Consider the following 16165-nt stretch of genomic DNA (forward strand, 5'->3'; position numbering starts at 1 on the left):
GGATGCAGTATGAGATGGACCAGGCTGAAAGCCCTGTCCCCCTGGAGCTCGCCTTCCAGTGGCTTACCTATCTCCCAGTCCTCAGTCGGTGTCGTCCCACCCCAGATGCAATGTGTCCGGTGTTGGGCGCATATTCTTACATCCACCACACTTGCTTTTTCCATGTTCTTTATCCCAGTTGGTGGCACCTGTGTTCCACATCTTAGTCAAAAGCATTCTTATCCATAGAGTCTCTTAAACAGAAATATGGTGCCGTCCGCACTTTTCCCCATTATCAACTCCTAAGCCCACTCTGTGCTGCCATAACGCCATCCATCAGAGTCCAACAAGCAGTAATCATTGCTTTCAATGTTTGTGTTCCCCACTGGACTATGTGCTCATCTCTCTGTCATAGTACCCGGCATACAGAAGCTCGATAAACATGTACTGAATGGAGGAGGTAATAAATTGTAATAAAGTGAGCATGAGTAAAACTGAATCCCTCAGACCTTGGAAATATTATGATCCTCTCCCTTCCCTTCTCCTCTTCTCCCTGCTACTTCTCCTGTCTTCTCCCCTCCCTGCATCTCCCCTTCTCCTCCTCTCTCTCTCTTCTCTTCCTCTTCTCTTCTTCCCTCTGTCCTGCTCTGCTTTCCTCTCTTACCTTCTTCCTCCCACAGGCTCTGGCCAGTTAATGGCAGCTTTTGCTGTCTGTTTCAGCTGCCATCTGACAGCATCAAATCACATCACTGTCTCTACTCCAGAGTCATTACATCCACGCCTCTCAAAACCCATGCTGAATTCCTGCCTGTGCCTAGACTCACCCTCACTCCCCAGTAGTGGCTGCAGTTTCCCTCAGCTCACCCCGCAAAGCATCTCTGCCTCCTCCAGGGGTGCCCACCACTCCCCACCAGGTGTATGGGACCCCTCTGCCACCCTCTCAGGTTAACAGTGGGGAATAGCCTATTCAGATATGTCGCTTTTACACCTGCCTTGCCCAGAAAGGGCTCTGCAGCTCACCTTTTTAGTGTAAGGTAAGCAAATGATGAGCATTAACAGGGTCACCGCATCCAGCTGTGCAGTGTTCACTGCACGAGAACACCCAATAAGGGGAACATTGGGGGCCGAAGTCCAGCCTATCATCTGCCCACCAGACCATGCAGCCTGGTACAAGCTACACCTGCCCAGAGAGGCGTTCTTTTACCAGTTTGCGTAAGGTCTTCTGTGGGTCAGGGTGAGAGTTAAGAGTAGAATGAAAAGATGGCTGGACACAGTGACTCATGCCTGTAATCCCGGCACTTTGGAAGGCAGGGGCCACTTGAGGTCAGGACCTGGAGATCAGCATAGCCAGCATGGTGAAACCCCATCTACTAAAAAAACACGTGTGGTACACGCCTGTAGTTCCAGCTGCTCGGGAGGCTGAGGCAGGAGAATCGCTTGAACCCAGGAGGTGGATGCTAAAGTTGGCCCAGATTACGCCACTGCACTCTAGCCTGGGCAACATAGCGAGACTCCATCTCGAAAAAAAAAAAAAAAAGTAGAATGAAAAGAAAAAGAGAAGCAAGGCAAAGCACAAAGGATGACCAGGTCCTTAGGATGGAAAAGCCCCTGGGCACAGACATATTCAAATCTGTGCCCACATGTGTCCCCTCAGGAGAAAGAGAGTCCTAAGTGACTTCCAAGATGAGACTCACCTCTGGGCTAAAGCAAAGAAAAAGGGGAAGCATTGTTGCCCCATGGGGAAAAATAAGGAGGACTTTCCAGAAGACAGGCCACACCCACACTTTTGCAGTCTGGCCGCAGTCACATTCCTCACCACACCATACCTGGAGAGTCTCATCAGGTAAAGCAAATGCTTACAGAGGTAAAGGCGGCACCATCTCCTCCTCCCATGCCTCAAAGCCATCACCAGCAGCTGACTCAAGTATGTGTACGCTGGCCCATGGCTGTGCCTGGGCACCAGTGCTGCCCTACCAGGTAAGCCTGGAATGGCCTATTTTCTGAGCTATCCCTTTGGACATTACTCTTTCTGACTCTGATATAAATTCTGCAGGTGAAAATGAGAAATGGATTCTGCAACGCTGCAAGACTGTCAAAACTGAAAAATAAAGATCAGTGGCAATCTCTAACCCTCTCAAACCTGGTCTCTACTTCCCTACATGCAGCAAAAACAATTGAAACATGGTTTTGCTTTACGATCCGAGAGTCGATACTGCAACGGCATGTCACCCTGGCTGACTGACATTTTATTGACATATTGATAATTCAGAGCCATTCCAGAATTTAACTCACCAGTGGGACTAGGAAAGGACTGTGACCTCTGCTTACTGACCCAAGGAGCTCTCAGATTGAGAGCTTGGTGAATAGTTTGCTTTGTTCAGCATGTGTAATGCTCAGGAGTAACTGTTACAATAAACCAAATGAGCGTTAGTTACCTCAGGCCCACATCTTTTAATACCCATGAACACAAGATTATATTAACAAACGGAATCAAGAAAACCTACAAGATCTAACATCAACGTGGCAGCTGTTTGGAAGCGCATCTGGCTTTGCGGAGGAGCTGCCTCTCCCAGGAGCACTGGGGACTAGAGAGGATCTCACACAGGCCACTTTCCTGGAGCCTGTCCCAAGGTCACTGTTTCTAACTCCTTGGGGTCTGCAGGCCACCCTGTAGCTCTCACCTGGGTGCTGGCCACCTGCCAGCTCTCAAAAGCCCAGGGCCACCTCTGGCTGCATGACAGCCTTTTAACTTCTTCAGGTATTCACTCAGCATCTTTGAGTTTGTTTCTGTATAAAATGGGAATCATATTCGCTACCTCATTAAATTCTTTTAAGGTTTAGATAACATATGTCAAGTACTTAAAGTATCTGGCACATCAACAGAACCTTAAAAAGTGATAAGCATTGTTAATCTCAGGAGGAACAAAAGGGTGGCGTGTGGGGTTATGAGTCTAGGTCCTCTCCTTGGCGTTCCCTCTCTAGATCCACTAGAATCCCACATGATAAAGCAGAAGGTGAGCCTCTTCCTGCCGCATGCCATCCGCTGCTCTCAGCTTATGGCCTGTGTGCCGAACACCTGCAAGGAAGACTGCTTTGCCTTCACATGACTGTGGGGCTAGAGGCTGAACACAGCCTGGAGAAAGGTTTCCAGCTCTTGACCTGGTGAAACAGGTGAGTCTCCTGGAATAGTATATCTTTATCAATAATGAAAGGCATTTTACACAGATAGGGCATAAGACACACACAGCCACATTATTTTTTTTCTTGCTCCAAAGAAAGGGCAGGAAGCAACCTTTAAGAAGACACAATTTGACTGTAACACAACAAAAACATTAAAGGGGAATAGTTAAACTCCTGTCCAAACCTTCATGCTGTGTCACACAGCAGAGAGAGAAACCAAAGCCGCTGCGACTGCTTAGCAGAGGAGAAGCAACACGAGTGCCCTGTGCAAAAGGAAGCAGAGGACGCTGCCGATCAGATGTGCAGGGTGAGTCTATTCTTACCTCTGAAAATTGAGTTAGGAAAGCTTTATAAGACCCTGGAGTCGGAGTCAGAATAGGTACCCATTTGCAAACAAAAGTAAATACTGGAAGAGAAGGCTGGACCCTCAGTGGATCTGGAGCCTCAGTCCCCAACCAAACTCACATGTAAACTGCTATGGTCAGGGCAAGATAATCCAGTAGACTCCCTCAAGTTTAGATTCATAACAGGCAATAAGACATTAGGGGAAAGGAGCTGGCATGTTCTCAGGCTAGAATGACACGCATGTAAAATGACCAGTGGACCACAGGGTAATTTGGAGACATGGGGCCAGGTTGATAGTAACCTGGGTTGAGGAACTCACAATGGCAGTGGAAGGGAGACAGGTTACACTGCCTCAAAGCAAAGATCTTCATTCCACCTGACCCCACCATGCATGCTCGTGTGTGCAATTCAGTACTCCTCTGCAGTTCAAAGAGCCAGAGGAAACTCTGTCACGCATGGTAAATACCTTCCTGTGTTTGATACGGAGACCGCGAAGTTCCTGAGACCCCACCCCCAAGGGGTGATTTGAAAATACACGCTCAGAAAGTAAAGGATAGAAACCAGTTTAAAGACCAAAGACATAGAGGGCAGGGTTTAAGTGTGAAATGACTCTAGTTCACAGCTTACTTCCAAGAGGAGTGGTCCTCAGCAGTCATTTCTGCATAAAGTTGCAATGCTTTGTGCCCTGATCTCTGAGTGAATGTAGTCCCCATACTCTGCCCATAATTAGTTTAATGAGAATCAGGGCTCCAGCCAAGGGTAAACACAACAGGCCGAGCATGAGAAATGCTGTCTCTGAGGGAGCTCAGCACAAACTCTGCTGCTGCGTCAGGAGTTTTCCAATCCCAGCGACAGAAACCCAGCTCAAAGGAGTATAAGCAAGACAGGAAATGTCTTAGCTCCTGAGAGGAGATGGATCCAGAGGCTGAGACATTGCCTTTAAGGTTGACTTGAGCGTTCCATCTCTCTGCTATTTCTCTTTGTACATTGGCTTCATTTTCTCCAGATGATCAGTGTCCTCTGTGCCCTGCACCACTGGAGAAGATGGCTGCAAGCAGCTCCAAACCATCCTCAGAGCTTGTTATCCAAGAGGAAGGCAGGACTGCTCTCCTGCGGCTGCCACACCAATGCCTGAAGGAGGCTCTGATTGGCTGTGCTTGAGTCATGTGCCCAACTCTGTGCCAATCACTGTGACAAGGGCTAGAGAGCTACTCCTATTGGCTAGACTAAGGACAGGGCAATCAATGTGACAAACTTCGTCTTATTTTAAGAAATTGCCACAGCCACCCCAGCTTTCAGCAGCCACCACTGTCACCAGTCAGCAGCCATCAATATCGTGGCAAGATCCTCCACCAGCAAAAAAGATTACAACTCCCTGACAGCTCAGATGATCATTAACACTTTAGCAATAAAGTATCTTTTAATTGAGGTATGTTCATTTTTTTCTAGACATAATGCTGTTTTGTTGCACACATAGTAAACTACAGTATAATATAAACATAACCTTTATATGCACTGCGAAACCACCCCCCCCCCCCCAAAATATGTCTGGGACTGGCTTTACTGTGACATTTGTTTTATCGCAGTGGCTGAAACTGAACCAACAATATTTCCAAGGTATGCCTGTTCAATCACGTTCTGAGGTATTGGGGTTTAGGACTTCAATATATGAATTTGGAGACACAATTCCACCATAACAACACAATGTAAATATTTTTCTGGACTTACCTGGGACTTCCCAGGATGGGCATTTAGGACACAGAAGGAAGAAGCCTTGCTGACTGTTTTTCCGCTACACCATCATGGCCAGTGGCAGTAGGAGGCACGGGCCGGAGCTCTGAACTTACTCTCCGCTGCTCCCCATGCACACCTGTTTCCCCGATAATACGTAACAGTTAGTAGCTGTCACGTGTTTGATAACGCCTTTCCTTGCACTGAGGGAGATGAAATCAGCCCCACCTGAACCACATAGAATGGGTTCCGGGAAGGAAAGTGTGGTTTTATTTCCAAGAGAAGTGGGAGGTAAGCTGGGCAGGCAAAAACAACAAATGTCCTTTGCTTCTGGCCGATAGGAGAGCTCCATTTTGGAGAGGGGTAAACTGACATAGCTAGATCCTCTCTCTCCTGGGATAAATTCTAGACATTCAGAAAGAGGGCAAATCTATTGGCCTCGAGTTGAAATCCAGTTTCCGTGAAAAGCACTGAACCCTCTCCTCACCCCCACCGCCTTGCAAGCACTGGGACGCAGCAACGCTGAGAGGATGAGATGCTTGCCACGGAGGGATGCCTTGCAGGTAACGTGGCCGTGCCTCTTCCTTACATCCATAAAGAGGCAAAACAAAAAATAACACAGCAGCCCCGAATGGCCTATCTTCCTGACCAGGGCCCTCCTCCACTCTGCTGGCACAGGTGCATTCCCAGCTCCTGAACCCTCGGGCTCTCTCCCCTCCCTGTGGGTTGAGCAATGTCTGTATTTATTGAACAGGCCCTGAGAAGCACTGCATTCTTCCCCGTCCCAGCACAGCCCCAGGCACCAAAGATGTCCTTGATAAAAGTTTGTTGAGGCCTTTTCCCAGCAGATGAAAGTAAATACTTTGGGAAGAATTTGGAAGAAAAGTGACCTGGCCTCCCCTTGAATAGTTTTTCCTTTAGCTGGTGAAACCTCCTTAAAGGGCTTGGATGGACTCTTCCAGAAGATACTCACATATGTAAACAGAGACAAATGCCCACAGCCCATGCACACCTGTTTCCCCTGTTAATACTTAACAGTTAGCAGCTGTCAGGTATTTGATAACTCCTTTCCTACAAAAAAGCATTCCAACCCCAAAGGGAATAAGACAGCTCATTTATTTGCTGAGCAGGACTGGAGGCAGCACAGACGGAGAAGATGCCCGCCCCGCAGCAGCAGAGACTAAGTTCAGAGCTCCTGCCTGTCTCTCCTACTGCCACTGGCCATGATGGTGTAGCGGAAAAACAGTCAGCAAGGCTTCTTCCTTCTGTGTCCTAAATGCCCATCCTGGGAAGTCCCAGGTAAGTCCAGAAAAATATTTACATTGTGCTGTTATGGCTGAATTGTGTCTCCAAATTCATATATTGAAGTCCTAAACCCCAATACCTCAGAACGTGATTGAACAGGCATACCTTGGAAATATTGTTAGTTCAGTTTCAGCCACTGCGATAAAACAAATGTCACAGTAAAGCCAGTCCCACACATTTTTTTGGGTTTTGCAGCGCATATAAAGGTTATGTTTATATTATACCGTGGTTTACTATGTGTGCAACAAAACAGCATTATGTCTAGAAAAAAATGAACATACCTTAATTAAAACATACTTTATTGCTAAAAAGTGTTAATGATCATCTGAGCTGTCAGGGAGTTGTAATCTTTTTTGCTGGTGGAGGATCTTGCCACGATATTGTTGGCTGCTGAAAGCTGGGGTGGCTGTGGCACTTTCTTAAAATAAGACGAAGTTTGTCACATTGATTGACTCTTCCTTTCACAAAAGTTTTCTCTGTAACTTGAGATGCTGTTTGATATCATTTTAATCAGAACTTCTTTCAAAATTGGTCTCAATTGAAAGAAATTGATGAAGATGCCAAAAAATGGAAAAATATTCCATGTTCATGGATTAGAAGAATCAATATTGTTAAAAATGTCCATACTACCCAAAGAAATCTGTAGATTCAATGTACTTTCTACCAAGATACCAATGGCATTCTCTACAGAAATAGAAAAAATAATCCCAAATATATGGAAGCACAAAACACCCAGAATAGCTAAAGTTATACTATGAAAAAAAAAAAAAAAATGAAGGAATCACATTACCTGACTTCAAATTATATACAGAGCTATAGTAACCAAAACTGCAAGGTATTGGCATAAAAACAGGATACACAGACCAATGGTGCAGAATAGAGAACCCAGAAACAAATCCACACATCTTCAGTGAACTAATTTTTGACAAAGATGGCAAGAACATAGCTCTTCCATAACTGATGCTGGGAAACTAGATATCCATATGCAGAGGAATGAAACCAGACCCCTATCTCTTGCCCTATCCACAAATCAAATCAAAATGGATAAAGATTTAAATTTAAGACCTCAAATTATGAAACTACTATAAGAAAACATTGGGGAAAATCTCCAGGATATTTGTCTGATCAAAAATTTCTTAAGCAATACACCACAAACACAGGCAGCCAAATCAAACATGGACAAGTGGGATCACATCAAGTTAAAACGCTTCTGCACAGCAAAGAATACAATCAACAAAGTGAAGAGACAACCCACAAGGGATCAATAATCAGAATATATGAGGAGTTCAAATAACTCTATAGGGGAAAAAAATCTAATAATCCAATAAAAAATGATCAAAAGACCTGAACAGACATTTTTCAAAAGAAGAATAGCAAACAGGCATATGAAAAAGTCTTCAATGTCACTGAGTATCAGAGAAATGCAAATCAGAACTACCATGAGATATCCTCTCATCCCAGTTAAAATGGTCATATCCAAAAGAAGGCAATAATAAATGCTGGCAAGGATGTGAAGAAAAGGGAATCCTATGCGTGTTGGTGGGAATGTAAGTTAGTGCAACCACTATGTGGAACAGTTTGGAGGTTCCTGAAAAAACTGAAAAGTTAGCTACCATGGGATCCAGCAATCCTATCAAAAGTAAACCCCAAAGAAAGGAAATCAGTACATCCAAGAGATGTCTGCACTCCCATGTTTGTTACAGCACTGTTTACAATGGCTAAGATTTGGAAGCAGTCTAGGTGTTCATCAGCAGACGAATGGATAAAGAAAATGTGGTATATACACACAATAGAGTACTATTCAGCCATAAAAAAAATAAACACTGGGAAGGGCATTAGGGAGCTCAGGGGGAAGTGTAGATGGTTGATAAGTATTTAACACAAGAAATAGAATGAATAAGACCTACTATTTGACAGCACAATAGGATGAGTACAGGCAATAACTTAATTGTACATTTTTAAATAATGTAAAGAGTGTAATTGAATTGTTTTTGTAACTCAGAGGATAAATGAATGCTTGAGGGGATGGGAAAAAAAAAAACTGGACACAATCCTCTCAAACCCTGTCACTGCTTTAAATTTATGTATATTCTAAATCCTTTGTGGTCATTTTAACAATGGTGACAGCATCTTCACCAGGAGTGGATTTCATCTCAAAAAAAAAAAAAAAAAAAAAAAAAAAAACACTTTCTTGGCTCATCTATAATAAGCAACTCCTCATCCATTCAAGTTTTTTCCTCTGGAAAAATTTTGAATTCCTGCAATTTTATTAGATAAAATGTTATATTTTTCTAATAAATTGCAGCAATTCAAAATGTCAACCTGGAGAAAAAAACTGAGGCAAAATTAGTATAAGTTTGCGTCAAGTTTGAGGACTGCAACCCAGGAGCATAGATTCAAGTTGCCCTGAATATATGCTCTAATTAGCAGCAGTTATTAAGTGGGTTTTTTTTTAAAGGAAAAAAGAAGAGCAAGTTCCAAAGGTGTTTACAGAGAATTTTCATTAAAATAACATAAGCTGTTCATTGGCTATACATTGTCCTTTGTATCACAGATTCCAGGAACAAGAAGATAATGGGTGAGGCAGTTGGTCAGAAACAAACGTCTTTCAACAATTACCCCCAGGCATGGGTAGGTGGAGAGCAATGACTGAAGTCTTTCTGGTCTGAGCTGTTTTTCTTTTCTCAAGTTACATCTTCAGGCTCCACTTCTCATTCTAGTTTTCTTGCTGTTTCTACCATATCTGCAATTACTTCCTCCATTGAAGTCTTAGGCTCCTCAAAGTCAACTGTGAGAGTTGGAATCAACTTCTTCCAAAATCCTGCTAATGTTGATATTTTGACCTCCTCCCATGAATCACAAATGCTCTTAGTGGCATCTAGAATGGTGAATCCTTTTCAGAAGATATTCGATTTTACTTTGCCCAGGTCCGTCAGAGGAATCACTATCTGTGGCAGCCTTACAAAATGTATTTCTTAAATTACAAGACTAGAAAGTGAAAATTACTCCTTGATCGATGAGCTGCAGAATAGATGTTGTGTTAGCAGACATAAAAACAATATTAATCTCCTTGTACATCTGTATCAGAGATCTTGGATGACAAGGTGCATTGTCAATGAACAGTAATATTTGGAAAGAAATCTTTTTTTTTCTGAGCAGTAGTTCGCAACAGTGGGCTTAAAATACAATTGACCCTTGAACAACACAGGTTTGAAATATGCAGGTCCACTTATGTATGGATTTTTTTCAATAAAACGTACATTGAGTGTGCCTGCCTCTTCTGCCTCGCCTTCTACCTCTGCCACCTCTGAGACAGCAATACCAACACTTTATCTTCCTTCTCCTCCTCCTCAGCCTACTTATCATGAAGACAACAAGGATGAAGACCTTTATGATGATCCACTTCTACCTTCATGAATAATAAACACATTTTCTCTTTCTTGTTATGTTCTTACTAACATTTTATTTTCTCTAACTTGATCTGTTGTAAGAATACAGTATGTAACACATATACAAAATATGTATTAATTGACTGTTTATATTATTGGTAAGACTTCTGGTCAACAGTAAACTATCAGTACTTAAGTTTGGAGGAGTCAAAAGTTATCCACAAATTTTGACTGTGGTGGGGGTCAGTGCCACTAACCTCTGGATTGTTCATGGGTCAACTGTATTCAGTAAACCATGCTATAAACAAATATGCCGTCATCCAGGCTTTGTTGTCCAAGTTATAGAGCATAGGCAGAGTAGAATCAGCATAATTCTCAAAGGCCCTAGGACTTATGGAATGGCAAATAAGCACTGGCTTTAACTTAAAGTCACTAGCTGCATAGCCCCTAGTAAGAGAATCAGCACATCCTTTGAAACTTTGAAACAAGGCATTGACTTCTCCTTTCCAGCTATGAAAGCTCTAGATGGCATCTTCTAATATAAGCCTGTTTCATCTATACTGAAAATCTGTTGTTTAATGTAGGCCCCTTCATCGATAATCTCAGCCAGATCTTCTGGGTAAGTTGCTGCAGCTTCTGCATCAGCACTTGCTGCTTCTCCTTGAACGTTTATGTTTTTGAGATGGCTTCCTTCCTGAAATCTCAAGAAATAACCTCTGCTAGCTTCAGACTTTTCTTCTGCATTTTCCTCAGCTCTCTTAGCCTTCACAGAATGGAAAAGAGTTAGGACCTTGCTCTAGATTAGGCTTTGGCTTAAGGGAATGTTGTAGCTGGTTGATCCTCTATGCAGACCACTCAAACTTTCTCCATATCAGCAATAAGGCTGTTTTGCTTTCTTACCATTCGTGTGTGCACTGGACTAGCACTTCAGATTTCCTTCAAGAACTTTTCCTTTGCACTCACAACTTGGTTAACTGTTTGGCACAAAAGGCCTAGCCTTTGTCTCAGCTTTTGACGTGACTTCCTCGGTAAATGTAATCATTTCTAGCTTTGCTTGAAAGAGACATGTAATTCTTCCTTTCACTTGAACACTTAGAAGCCATATTAGGATTACTAATTGGCCTAATTTTAATAATATTGTGTCACAGGGAACAGGGAGGCCCAAGGAAAGGAGCTATTGGGGAAGAGCCAGTCAGTGGAACAATCAGAACACACAAATTCATCAGTTAAGTTTGCCATTTTTATATGGGTACAGTCCATGGCACCCTAAAACAATTATAATAGGAACATCAAGTAATCGCTTTTCATAGATGATTATAACAGAAATAATAATGAACAAGTCTGAAATATTATGAGAATTACCCAAATGTGACACAAAGCCATGAAGTGAGCACGTGTATTTGGAAAAATGATGCCAAGAGACTTGCTCAATGCAGGGTTGCCACAAACCCTCTATTCGCAAAAAAAGCAGTTTCTGTGAGGCATAATAAAGCCAAGTACAATAAAGCAAATCACATATGTCTGTATTTGGAGATGGGTCTTCTAGGAAGGAATTAAGTTAAACTGAGGTCATTTGGGTGGGCCCTGATTCTATATGATGGGTGTCCTATAGGAAGAGGAGACGAGGACACAGACACACGTGGAGAAAGATCATGGGAAGACACAGAGAAGGTGGCTGCCAGTAAGCCAAGCAGATGCCTTGCAAGAAACCAGCCCTGCTGACGCCTTAATCTCAGGCTTCTGGCTTCACAAATTTCGGGGGGCAGGGGGAGGGCTGGGTGCAGCAGCTCATGCTTGTAATCCCTGCACTTTGGGAGGCCGAGGCGGGCAGATCCCAAGGTCAGGAGTTCGAGACCAGCCCAGCCAACCAACATGGTGAAAGTCTTTCTCTACTAAAAATATAAAAAAATTAGCTGAGCGTGGTAGTGCATGCCTGTAATCCCAGCTACTCAGGAGGCTGAGGCAGGAGAATCGCTTGAATGGGGAGATAGAGGTTGCGCTGAGCTGAGATCACACCATTGCACTCCAGCCCAGGTGACAAGAGTGAGACTCTGTCTCAAAAAAAGAAAAAAAATTAATTTCTGTTGCTTAAACCACACAGTCTGTGGAATTTTATTACGACAACCATAACAAACTCATACATGTGCTTTACAATTTACAAAGCTTTTTCTCATAAACTCACTTAAATGTCACAACAATCCGGTTGCTTAGAGTCTTATCCCCATTTGACTGATGAGGAAACAGACTCAGAAACGAATAGCCTGGAGTCCCAGTGATCATGTACGGCAGACCCTTGGCTTGGATCCAGACTTTCTGACTCCAGCTCCCAGTGCTTTCAAATGGACTCTGTTTCCTATTTGCAAAGTGTTCAGCGCCATTGTTTTCCTGGTTTTCTGTCCATTAGCCATTTACAGGCAGGTTACAATCCGTTCCCTTAATCTGGAGAGTGGTTGAGTGATGTGCTTAGCCTTACACAATGAGTTCGTGGCAAGGATGGTATTAAAATGGCTCCTGAAATTCTGGGTCATTGTTAAGTGATGTTTTCTTATTTTTCCTGTTCACTCAGAATTCACTCAAATTCAAAGAGTAAGGATTTTTGAGTAGCTTTGTTCCTGGTGCCGAACAGTAACCAGCCCCACCTCCAATGTCTACTTCAGGTGAGTCTGCAGGTGGCCCAGGAATTCAAACGCTGAGCACCTGAAGAATCCAAGCTGTTTACAGTCCTCACTGCAGGGGTAGGACTGATTTGGCCCTTAAGGAGCTGGTTTTAACTATCACCACCTACTGGGAGGAGAATTGACCAGGGAACTGAGTTCATCTGTAATTTGCTTTCAACTTAAAATAGTCATATCTTTTCCTGAGAATATTGATTAAAAATTTGATATCAAAATAAGCAGAGGAGCTACACTTGCAAATTTTAATGGATGAGGTTTCTTCCTCTTTGGGGAAAGGTGAAAGTGCATAATAGGTTAGTGAGCAAGAGTTTAAAATGATTTTCTTAGTGCACAAACAGAGGAACAGATACCAGAATACATGAAAGGGGAAATTGTACCCACCATTCTCCCACCCCATTTTTTCCCCTTTTTTTTGGTGTATTTTTCTTTATCCAGATGTACATACAGTTTTTACCACTGCGCTCATGGCAGAGATGAGATTTTATATTTTCGTTTAATGTCATAAGCACTTTTCCAAGTCACCACATAATCCTCGTGATTATATTTTTTTAATGGCCACATAATATTACTTGAAATGATGTAACCATCATTTGTGCAACCAATCTCCTTTCCTTAGTTATTTAGGTTGTTTCCAATTTTTCCCTTCAGATGATACATCCTCTTTGCAGACTGCAGAAGAACAGCAGATTTGTGATTTAGGTGGGAATGTTCTGGGATCAAACAGGGGTTTCCTTTACAGGTGGGTTGCCCAGCAGCCGTGGGAACTGATGGAGCAGTCACCGTGGCAGTCAGTTGCGCTGAGTGGGAAGGGTTCCCTGGGAGCCTGGGAGCCTGGGAACCAGCAGGGTTGCAATCATCCATTTCCCACCCAGTCTTTCCCATCTCTCAGGGACCCCTGGCAGTTGCTCAGCTGGGGCTGAATTGAGAAGCAGCCTGTGAACATGAAGGGTACATGGCAGAGGGTCCCAGTTTGGCTTCTGCAAGAAGTAGAAGCAACAAGGAGCTACCAGGCGAGGCCCTGTGCCTCCGACCCTTCCTTTTCCTCGAAGCGAGAATAAACACCCAGTATACTCTGGGGTCCTAACCACTAATCCCAGGAGCCTGAGCTAAAGAGAAATAGTGTTTTGTTCGTTTCATCAAGCTGAAGTCTGTCTCACCTCATTTTGGCTTATTTTCTGCTCCTTTGCAACTTCTGCCTGAGGGGACAGGCTTTCCCAGCCCATTCACAGCCTGGGCACAGCCCTCCAGGTCCTGCTGGGGCCAGAAATTCCTTCTGACTTTTAGGACTCCTAATCCTGGTGCTTCTTCCCTGAGCCCTTTGGGGAAGGCATCCTGTAGATGAGAATTGCTGGGGAGTGAAAACATGCAGGAAGGCAGAGGATGTTCCCGTTGCCTTTAAGGTTAGCTCTATTTGGTGAGAATTCAAGATGCAAGCGCACTAACACACTCACTGTGGGCCAAGTTAATTTATTGCCTCCTGGTTACAGCATCAGTCCCGCCCCTTAGAATGAGTTGAATTTTGGAGTCTGAATCTCATGGAACCTTCTCCAGCATCCTCTTCATGGTCGGTCTCAAGGTCACTCCGGGCTTGTCTTGACTACTAATAAGAGAAGAAGCCAGCATTTACAGAGTCTTTCTTGCTCAGTACTCTACATAATGCTTTACATACCATATCGCAAATAATCCTCACAAGAACCCTATAAAGAAAGGGTTATTGTTGCCTCCATTCTATAAATGAGAAAACTAACGTGCAGAATCTTGGGGTTTTTTTTTTTTTTTCAACTTCGGCATTCAATTTTATTACATTCCCATCTACCTCAACAAACAGTTAAAATCAGCAGCTTAGTGTGGGCCGGCGCTCAGTGTCGCTGCACTACGCACTTTGGAGTGTAAGCTGGTTCCAGCACACTACCATGTGTTCCCAGCCAGCGCCATCACAGCCGAGTCTCTTCTCACCTGGCTTTGATGGTGGGGCAGCTCCTGGGTCTGCAGCTGTGGTCCAGGAGGTGTCTGTGCTGGACACAGAAGTTGCCGTCACACTGGGCACACACCATCTGCAGCATCTCTTTCTTCTTGCAGCCCTCTTTTGAGCACCGGCATGTAAAAATCTTCTCTTTCTTCTTCCCAGGATGATAGTCACAGTCTCTATCCATGTGATCGCCAGCCACCACGGCTGGGATCTGTCCCTTTTTTATTGGGATGGGGATATTACAGAGTGGGCATACCGGGACCTGAACATCCTTCTGGAAGGCAGATGGACACTTACGTGTGGCATATGTAAAATGACCTTTACAGAATTCTTGTTTACACATATCACATTTTACTGGAAGAAAATCTAGCTGCTTGCAAGTTTTTTCTGAACAATACTTCCCCAAATCAGGAAACTCCATTATGAGAACAGTGCTCAAAACGCAGATGTAACAAACCCCAAGTCACAAATAAAAACTCAGATTCAGGCAGGCTTAAGTGGACGTGCTCCTGTGAGGGACACCACCTCCTGCCAGCCTAGCCACAGCCAAAGGAAAATGATAGTAGCTCAGCCCTTCAGCAATGCAAGGCACTTTGCTAAGGTGTTTGTTTGCATTCTTCTATCTCTTGAACGAGGAAACTGAGAATCAGAGAGATTCATTCATTTCCCCAAAGTCACATAGTTAGTGAGTACGACAGAGACTATTTTTCTCTGAAATCGAATTTCTCCCTCATGTACAGTATTAGACCCTCATTTTTAGCTAAGCATGTGGCCTGCTAGAGTTATAACTACATCCTCCAGACTCTGTTGAAGCTAGGTGTCCACGTGACTAATTTGTGGGCAACAGGATAGGGATGTGCAACTTCCTGGAACTCTGAGCCTTCTCTCTGCCGGTGAAATGCAGACATGACGGCTTGAGCTGGAGGGTGCCACCCAGTGCCATGATGGGACCAAGGCTATTAACAGCGGAGCCGCAAAAGAGCAGGCGCCTGAGTGCCCCAGGACACGCTGGAGCTAACTTGGGAGTCCTGAGGTGGCCACCTCCAGAATTCTACGTGAAAGAGAAAAGTAAACATCTAACTTGCTTAAGCCGCTGTTGTTTTGGGGCTTCAGTCATTTGTAGCCAAACCTAATTCTCATTAAAATAGCGGTGGAGCTGGAATTTGAACCAGTTTACTCCCAAGACCAAACTTAACCTCTTAGACCTGCTATTTCTACTGTAAAACTCTATGCCCGCACAAGTTCATCTTTTTTAGAAAGAAAAAAAAAAAGGAGGCCGGGCTCAGTGGCTCATCCCTGTAATCTCAGCACTTTGGGAGGCCAAGATGGGCAGATCACGAGGTGAGGAGTTCAAGACCAGCCTGGCCAAGATGGTGAAACCCCATCTCTACTTAAAAAAAAAAATTAGCCAGGTGTGGTGGCGGGCACCTGTAATCCCAGCTACTTGGGAGGGTGAGGCAGGAGAATCACTTGAAACCAGGAAGCGGAAGTTGCAGTGAGCTGAGATCATGCTGCTGGGCTCCAGCCTGGGCAAGAAGAGCAAGACTCTGTCTCAAAAAAAAAACAACTACAGTTGAGGCTGGGTGCGGTGG

General features: G+C 44.0%; 1 pseudogene; it reads right to left on the minus strand.

Annotated features, from left to right (window-relative positions):
• Positions 1-14368: 14368 nt before the first annotated feature.
• On the minus strand, positions 14369-15640 carry LOC116531077 (annotated as a pseudogene).
• Between the last annotated feature and the right edge of the window lie 525 nt (positions 15641-16165).

Source organism: Sapajus apella, unplaced genomic scaffold, assembly GCF_009761245.1.
Source record: "Sapajus apella isolate SASKATOON/1434 unplaced genomic scaffold, GSC_monkey_1.0 scaffold69, whole genome shotgun sequence".
NCBI classification, from domain to species: Eukaryota; Metazoa; Chordata; class Mammalia; order Primates; family Cebidae; genus Sapajus; species Sapajus apella.